The sequence below is a fragment of the Vigna unguiculata genome, chromosome 8, assembly GCF_037176805.1.
Source record: "Vigna unguiculata cultivar grain cowpea cultivar isolate G323 ecotype 2 chromosome 8, ASM3717680v1, whole genome shotgun sequence".
In the NCBI taxonomy this organism is placed as follows: domain Eukaryota; kingdom Viridiplantae; phylum Streptophyta; class Magnoliopsida; order Fabales; family Fabaceae; genus Vigna; species Vigna unguiculata.
In genome coordinates this window covers 12,534,452-12,543,271 of record NC_140799.1, presented here as the reverse complement: position 1 = coordinate 12,543,271, position 8,820 = coordinate 12,534,452, and the positions used below count along the sequence as shown (strand labels likewise).

Below are 8,820 nucleotides of genomic sequence, written 5' to 3'. Positions count from 1 at the left end.
GAGGCATTGTCTTCCCAAGCTATATATGCTTTCTTTTTAAAGAATTTTCTACTCTTCTTTTCTTCACTTTTCTTTGAATTTGGGCAGTCAGCTTTGACGTGTCCAGATTCTCCACATCCATAGCATTTGAAATTTGAGGATGATCCTTGATTATCCTTCTTGTTGCTCTTGAATTGATTTTTACCTTTGGCCTTCATGAATTTTGTAAACTTCTTAATCATGAGACTCAGATTTTCATCATCATCTGAATCTTCTTCTTCCTTTTGTTGTTTGCTTTTAACCACTTCGGTTTTAAAGGCTATGTTCTTCTTTCTTCCAATATCTTCTTCATCATTTAATCTGCCTAGTTCAAGCTCATGTTCTCTCAGCTTTCCAAACAGAGCCGCCATCGTCATTGTCGCAAGATTTTGTGACTCCGTGATGGCTGTCACCTTAGGCTGCCAAGTCCTGTTCAAAGATTTAAGAATTTTTATATTTAATTCATCGGTGTCGAAAGTTTTACCTAGACCTTTGAGATGATTGACGATATGTGTGAATCGTTTCTGCACATCATATATAGTTTCTCCTTGCTGCATCCGAAACATTTCGTATTCTTGGATCAAGGAGTTCTTGCGTGCTCTTTTTACATCGTCTGTTCCTTCATGGGTTACACGCAATATTTCCCACATTTCTTGTGCACTGGTGCATACTGAGATCCTGTAAAACTCATCTAGGGTTAAGGCAGATGAAATTATATTTCTAGCTCTTACATCATATTGGGCTTTTTTATTTTCGTCTGCTGTCCATTGCGAGAATGGCTTTGGTTCTTGCACATCATCTACAATATTAACAGGAACAAATGGACCATTTAAAACAGCATCCCAAATACCCCTATCAACAGATTCCAGAAAAATTTGCATCCTAACTTTCCAGAAAGGATAATTTTCACCAGTAAATAGAGGAGGTCTGTTGATAGATGCGCCCTCGGCAAAGGTTTGATTTTGTCCAACCATTTTCGAAAATTTTGAATAACTATCAAAGCAAGCTCTGATACCAATTGTTGGTATCGCGCAGCGGAATGTTTGAGCGTGCGGACAAAACCAAGAGGGGGGGTGAATTGGTTTTTAAATAATAAAATTAATACTTTAAAATTTTTCCAAAATTTATCAAGTAGATCAATAAATAATTTCTTTATAACAAAATAATGGATGAAATAAAGAGATAGAGAAGAAGATTGAACACAAGTATTTATACTGGTTCGGATCAAAAGACCCTACGTCCAGTTGTTAATCTCTTAAAAACGAGATTAACTAAATCACTAACAAGTAACAGATTTACAATCAGATATTTAGAGTGTAAGGAAAGAAAACACCTCTCTTGAATCACACAAGAGATGAACACCTTTCTCTGAATCACACAGAGAACCTTGACCTTAGCTTTCCTAGCAACAGCAGCAGCACTCAATCTCCTAGAACACCTCTTAGGAAAAGTTATCGCTCTACTCACACTAGGTTTTTCAAAGCTTCAATTGAGAACACTCAGAGAACTCTCTTGCAGTCACAGCACTAGCACTCTAGCTTCTCAAAAAGGTCATTGAGAGGTAACTCTGAAGTTTCTTAAATAGGGGTTCCAAAAATTAGGTCAAAAAGCTGAACAGTCGCGCCCAACTGACCAGGATAATCGATTATCACTAGTGATAATCGATTATTCCAGTGTGGTTTATGGAAAACAAATTTTTGGGCAGATAATCGATTATCAGAAGTAATAATCGATTATTCTAGTGCTTTCTTGAAAAAATTTGTTCAGCTCAGGATAATCGATTATTCCAAGTGATAATCGATTATCATTTTGATATTTCGAGAAATACTAGAATTTTCTTGTACAATACTGCTTCTAACTTAATCCAATTACATTTTACACAATAGCTTTAAACATAATAACAAGTAGTCTTCATATTGTCTTCCAGATGGCTTTCAGGCTTCTTTTATATCATCAAAATCTTGCTTCAGCATTTAGACTTGTATTGCTTTTGCCAACATTATATACGGAAGTCGACTTCCGTAATTTTTTTTGACTTCCGGAAGTCGACTTCCGGTGATGATTTTCGATTTCCGGAAGTCGACTTCCGGTGATGATTTTTGACTTCCGGAAGTCGACTTCCGGTGATGATTTTTGACTTCCGGAAGTCATATATTTTGATTTCCGGAAGTCGACATCCGGAAGTATTTTTGGGGTTGTGATATCCGTGCGTTTCTTTAAATGGTCAAAGGGTATTTTGGGAATTTTAAGATTTTTTGGAGGTGCAGAAGAAATGCTTGGAGGTGTAGGAAGAAAGACCCTAAAAATAAGGTGTGAAAAATAAAATCGTTTGGTGTGGGTATTAAAAACATGGGCTACTAGCCCAACATACAAATGAGGTGAAAAAAAGCAAGTGTAGTATGGATGGTAGAAGGTATAAAAATGGGTTTGGCTATCTTTTTTTTTTTCTTTTTCTTTTTCTCTCCTTTTTGTTCTTTCTCTCTTTTTTTTTACTTACTTTTTTCTTATTCTTCATCATTCATTTCATTCAATTTTTTAAAAAAATAACTAAATTTTTAATTAATTTTTTCATCTAAAATTATTTGTTTTAAATTAAATTCTTTATTTTTTAAAAAATTATTTCATATTTTTTATTTATCCCTTATTTTTAGAAATAAATTTTGTTTACCCAGGACAAAATTAGGTAATGAGAAACATTTTATAAACGTGAGCTTTAAGAAGATAATTTATTCCGAAATATTGAAATTAATTGGTTGATTGTTTAGGACATGCATTTTCATGTTTGTAAAGGTAAAATACATTTATCTACTTACACTTTTGTTTGAAAACCTCAACTTGAATACAAATAAGGAATCTTAGACAGTATGAAAAAAATACAAAAGTAGTAAAAAAAACTAACCTTAAAGTTGAATAAGAGTAGTGAAGAATCGATAATGAATCTTAATCTTAATCTTAGTATTGTTTTTTCTTTGTCTTGTGGAAGCCAACAGGACTTACAACACCACCTCATAACAAATAAATCTATATTTGATTTTGTTCAGCTTGATTGGATTGCTGCTCCTGCTATAATGATTTTGTTCGCTGTGGTCAATTCTTCTAGTTGCTTGTTACCATAAGTTTTCAAAGTAGGATTATATTTTATTTATTTCTTGAAATAACATATTTTTTATTAATCTGCGAAAGTAACCTATATCTTCTAAAGGTGAGAAATCGATTATTTAGAAACCAATTTCTCAGAATAATGAATCATGAATCTCTCTCTTTTCTAATTGCTAATAAGAAATCGCTAGGAATTGATTAGTAGTTTTGTTTTTAAGAATATGTTTTTTCATTCATTTTAAGGGTCTTAATTAGTATAGATATTTAAATATTCTTAATTATTTTATTCTTATATTTGTAAGTAACATTATTTTATTTAATTTGTGACCATTTATTTTTAAAATGATGATTGTTATCTTTTTTTTAAATTATTTTAGTATCAATTTAATTTTTAAGTATAGATGTTTTATATTTATAATTAATTCAATTATTTAAAATAAATACATATATTATAATTTTACGTGTATTTGTTTTTAAATTATTGGCGTTTGAAATTAATCACTTCCGTTTCATTACCGTTTGCATACATTTTTAGATAAAATCCATCTTAAATAAAAAAATCTTGAAATATATTTAAAGTTCAATATGTTAATTTTAATTTTTTGTTTTTCATCGTTTAATAGAAAACACTAAAACTAAAAGAAATGTGGAAAGAAAAACTATAACGTTGGAAATAACATTTGTTTGTATCATATATTTATTTATTTCATTAAATAAAATATTTTCTTATAAAAAATAAAGTTATCACTTTTTTAGTCAGAAATAAATAGTCTCTTGACATTCGGCTTATTAAAAAATATCGATAAATAGCTATGACGATAACAAAAAATGTAGATTATATGAAAAACTCAAATAGAAAACCTTATTAAGAACTTTAAGCAAATGTAAAAGTTTATTAAGATTATAAAAATTACACGCGTAAACTATATTTTGTTATTGATGTGGCATTTATATTACTAAACTATATGAAGGGAAGAACTAGAATTTCAATGACTTATAAAAAATTCAAAACTTTGCCAAATTAGCAATTATTATTTAAGTCATTATTTTTGTCAAACATCATAAGTCTAAATATGTCAAAGTGTGTGTTTTTGTTGTTGACTTGTCCAAATGAGTTCACCGTTTCAAACGCAATATATTATATTATATTTATAGTGAAGTATTTGGGTGCTACAACCCATATATAATTAGAAGCAAGATATTGAAGATCACATTTGGAAGTATTTTGGAGTGTTATTAATATTTATTTTCTTGCAAATTGTAGGTCAGTCTATTATGCAATAACTAATGTTGTAATCATCATATTCATGATTGAGGTATGTTAGGCACCAATGTTGGCTGCTTTCGTGTTGCTCTTGAGGGCTTTCAATCTTATTCATATTACTTTTGTAATGTCCATCAAGACTCACAAATATGTTTTTTATGTTGTTTTTTGGAGAAAATTTAGGATGTTTATTTTATGTTGTTTTTCGGTTACTGTCACTACTGCAAATTCATTATTTCATGTAAGGGCAATTATTCAAGTTACAGGTCAAATTATGCATATTCTTGAGACTCCTCGCTTTGATGAATTATTTCATTTTATAAAATTCAAATCATTATACATATTTAAATTCAACAATTAATTTTTTTATTATTTGATCGAATAAAAATTAAATTCGAACAACCTAATTGTATTTAGCTATAACCAAATCCATCCAAATTTGAATAACCATACGACTTAAATCATCAAATTGAATTTTAAAATATTACTTTTGAATTTAAAATATTATATTAATATTTATTAATGAAGCATTTAATATATAAATTAATAATATTTTTATGGTAATAATAATTTATAAACTTTTATATCGAAAATATTTAATATATTTGATTTTAGTTTAAATTTATTAAAAAAATAATCATTTATTTATCATATTTTTAAAAAAATTGTATATTTTTTACTATACATATTACTTTCAAAATTAATATATGGACATTAGATACATATCATATTCAAAAACATGTATTGTATCTACATGAAATCCATCCATCCCAACCACACTAATCCTATCTCTACCCATCTTAAATTTACTTAACCCACAAATTAAGTTTGACTGAATCCATTTAATCTATATTTCATCTAACTTTTGAAGCCGTAATAAATGAAGTTAACTCACATATGAACGCATTTTAACACTCCCCACTATTAGGCTTTTGGAATATGGAACCTTCAAAAGTATGCAAATTTCGACCCTGATTATAACACCATACTGCCTTATTTGAACCCACCGCCCATCACCTAATCCCGTTTACATCTCTGTGGGAAAGCAAAACACTTTTACTAACACATTTCATTGTTTAAAATACTAACATAACTGATTTATAACTACTAAACCTTAAATGAATTCATTTACCTGCTTCACTATAATTAATAATTTTAAAATATTGCTTCTATTAAATGCTTTTACTATCTACTCATGAACCCAGACTAATAACCTTCTGATTTAATGACATGTTGATAAATCAAACTAAAAATGAAAAACTACTAAAATTGAATCAAAATAAATATTCAAGAAATTGTGTTCAGAATCACTCAATAAATTTATTGTAGTTCCACACGATAAAACTTATATATATATATATATATATATATATATATATATATTCAATGAAATAACTTTATGTAATGTTTTTTGATAAAAACGGTAAACTTTTTATACAATCTTTGTGAGAAAAATTATAAATATTTTCATACAACTTTTGTAAGAAAATTATAAACTTTTCGATTAAATATAATTAAGTAAATTCCTCGTATATTCAAAGAATTTACTGAACATCACTCAAGTCAACTTTCTACATTAAGTTTGTACTTTTTCTTATTTATATCACTTATAGTGAGATTTTGGTAAATACGAAAAAAAAAAATTGGTGGAAAAAAAAACGTGTCAATACCATAAACAAACGAGACTTTTAAGTCAAGCACAAGTTTTTGTTGTACTTAGTAGCAAAAACGTGACTTTTGACGAATGCAAGAAGAGCGTGTATACATAGAAAAACCCACTCTGCATAAAAAAAGTCTCTACCTTTTATATTAAGGTTCCAATGGGTCCAAAACGAAAGGAGTGTTTGTTCTCCACCACAAACTCAAAAATGGATAAGCAATGGATTCTATTCCCTCTTCATTTGATGCCCCTCTTCGCCGTGTTCACACATGGAGCTGCATCTTCCACATGCCCCATGGATCTCTCCTATGTTGGTTCCATTCCCTGGGACACTTCAATCTGCAGAGAAGACCCTATCGACAAGAAACACTGTTGCGACACACTAAGGAGTGTCTTTGCCATTGGCCTCGCTGAGCGCCTCAAAGATCATCACATATTTTACCTTCCTGATCCAAACACTTCCTCCGCTTGCTTACATGACTTCACACGCAGGCTTTCAGCCTTGTCCATCCCCCAAAACATGGTTCCTTTTTGCTTCCCCAACCCATCACGCTTTGTTTTCAACTCTTCGGCTTGTTTGGGTATCAGAACCGTGGAAGATTGGAACTTTACGGTGGGCGACGATACCCCTTTGAACTCAACTTGCAATGGGGACCTCAAAGACAAAACACGCTGCAGAGTTTGCAGTGATGCTGCTGACACACTCAAAAACAAGCTCAAAGCTATTGACCCACGTGCTGACGCCACAAAGTGCTTTTACTACATAGTGTTGTACGCTGCAGCTCTTGTTAACCCGTTTGGTACAACCGATATAAGCACCACTTCTTGCATACTTTGCCTGGAGAACAGTGCGGTGGCACAAGGGTCAAGTCATGGAGTAGAACTGTGGAAGCTGGGTTTCGCGTTGATGGGTGTTGGTATCGGTGTTGTGCTTGCTGTTATGATGATTGTTGTGTACAGGAAGTGGGATGAGAGAAAGAGGCAGAGTGTTTATCACAGGGAGATTGAGAAGAAGGTGAGGGCATGTGTTTTGCCTAATGCTGGTGCGAAATGGTTTCATGTAGAGGAGCTTGAGCGTGCAACTGAGAGATTTTCGCGGAAGAATGTGATTGGACAAGGTGGTGATGGGGTTGTGTATAAAGGTACTCTTTCTGATGGTGCTGTGGTTGCTGTTAAGGAGATTTATTATTTGGAGGGTAAAGGGGATGAAGAGTTCTGCTATGAAGTGGAGATCATAAGCAGAATAAAGCACAGGAATCTTCTTGCTCTTCGTGGCTGTTGCATTTCAAGTGATGATTTGGAAGGCAAGAGAAGGTTTTTGGTTTATGATTTTATGCCTAATGGGAGTCTGAGTGACCAAATGTGTTGTTATGGTGCTAATAGGCTAACATGGCCACAAAGGAAGAGCATAATCCTTGATGTGGCTAAGGGGCTTGCTTATTTGCATTATGAAATCAAACCCCCAATTTATCATCGTGACATAAAGCCTACCAACATACTTTTGGATTCCAAAATGAATGCTAAATTGGCAGATTTTGGGTTGGCCAAGCAAGGTTCTGAGGATGAGTCTCATCTCACCACAAGGGTTGCTGGCACATATGGTTATGTAGCACCAGAATATGCTCTGTATGGGCAACTAACTGAGAAAACTGATGTCTATAGTTTTGGTATTGTTATTCTTGAAATCATGAGTGGAAGAAAAGTGCTTGATGTTATGGATTCATCTGCTGCTTTAATTACAGATTGGGTATGGACAATGACAGAATCTGGAAAGATGGAAGAAGTTTTTGATCAATCAATAAGAGAAGGGCAAGAAAAAATTATGGAAAGGTTTGTTCTTGTTGGAATGTTATGTTCTCATTCGGCTGTGGCATTAAGGCCTACTATTGTTGAGGCCCTTAAGATGTTAGAAGGAGTAATTGACACTCCCCAATTACCTGAGAGACCAATGCCACTGGGTCATGAGTCCTTCCAATCTTCTTTGTTGCATGGTTTACAAAGAAGTGGTTGAACATGTAAGCCACTTGTTTATCTTATTTTAGTGTGAGCAAAATGTAAATACACGTCTGTTTCCTTATGCATTAGGTAGCACTTTTACCGGTAAAGTTCAAAAAAAAAAATCATATTGTAAAATATTTGTGTATTCAAGAGTAGGAAAATTAGTGATAAGGATTAAATGTATTTTAGGTTCCTCAAACCTTGCTTTTTGTTTGGTCTTCCAAATTTTGTTCTCAGAATTTCCCACTGGAATGTGTATACTTTTATCTGTCAAATTTGGTACTTTAGGAGCATTGAAAGACAAGAAGGCTTTTTAAAATTGTCCACTTGATGATAATTGCGTTAGTGTGTATATATATATATATATATATATATATGTCAGAATTTAGTACTTAGGAGTACCAAAAGCCTTTAATTTCATAATTTGCTAGTGTATGTTATCTGTCATAATATGGTAAGTGTTGGCTTTTCATGATAATTGAAGCTTCCAAGTTATAACATGTCCAAATCAGTAAAACAAAACATCAAACATTTTAGTTTAGCAGTCAATTAGAACCAGAAATGTGTAACTTTTCACCTCAACACGATTTAGCATTCCTGTGAATTAGAATGGTGTCGATATGCGAAGATTTTATATGAATACAAAAATTTCCCTATGAAATTACATTACTCTGTATGTGAATTTCCTTGCCATGTGCTATACCAATAAACACATCCCACGTAGATTATTTGATACTTGTCTGCTCTTAATTATATGATATACATAACTTTTTTTATCCGT

General features: G+C 32.0%; 1 pseudogene; it reads left to right on the top strand.

The window, feature by feature from the left end:
• The first annotated feature begins 6,213 nt into the window (after positions 1 to 6,213).
• On the top strand, positions 6,214 to 8,264 carry LOC114193505 (putative receptor-like protein kinase At1g11050 pseudogene; annotated as a pseudogene).
• The last annotated feature ends 556 nt before the right edge of the window (positions 8,265 to 8,820 follow it).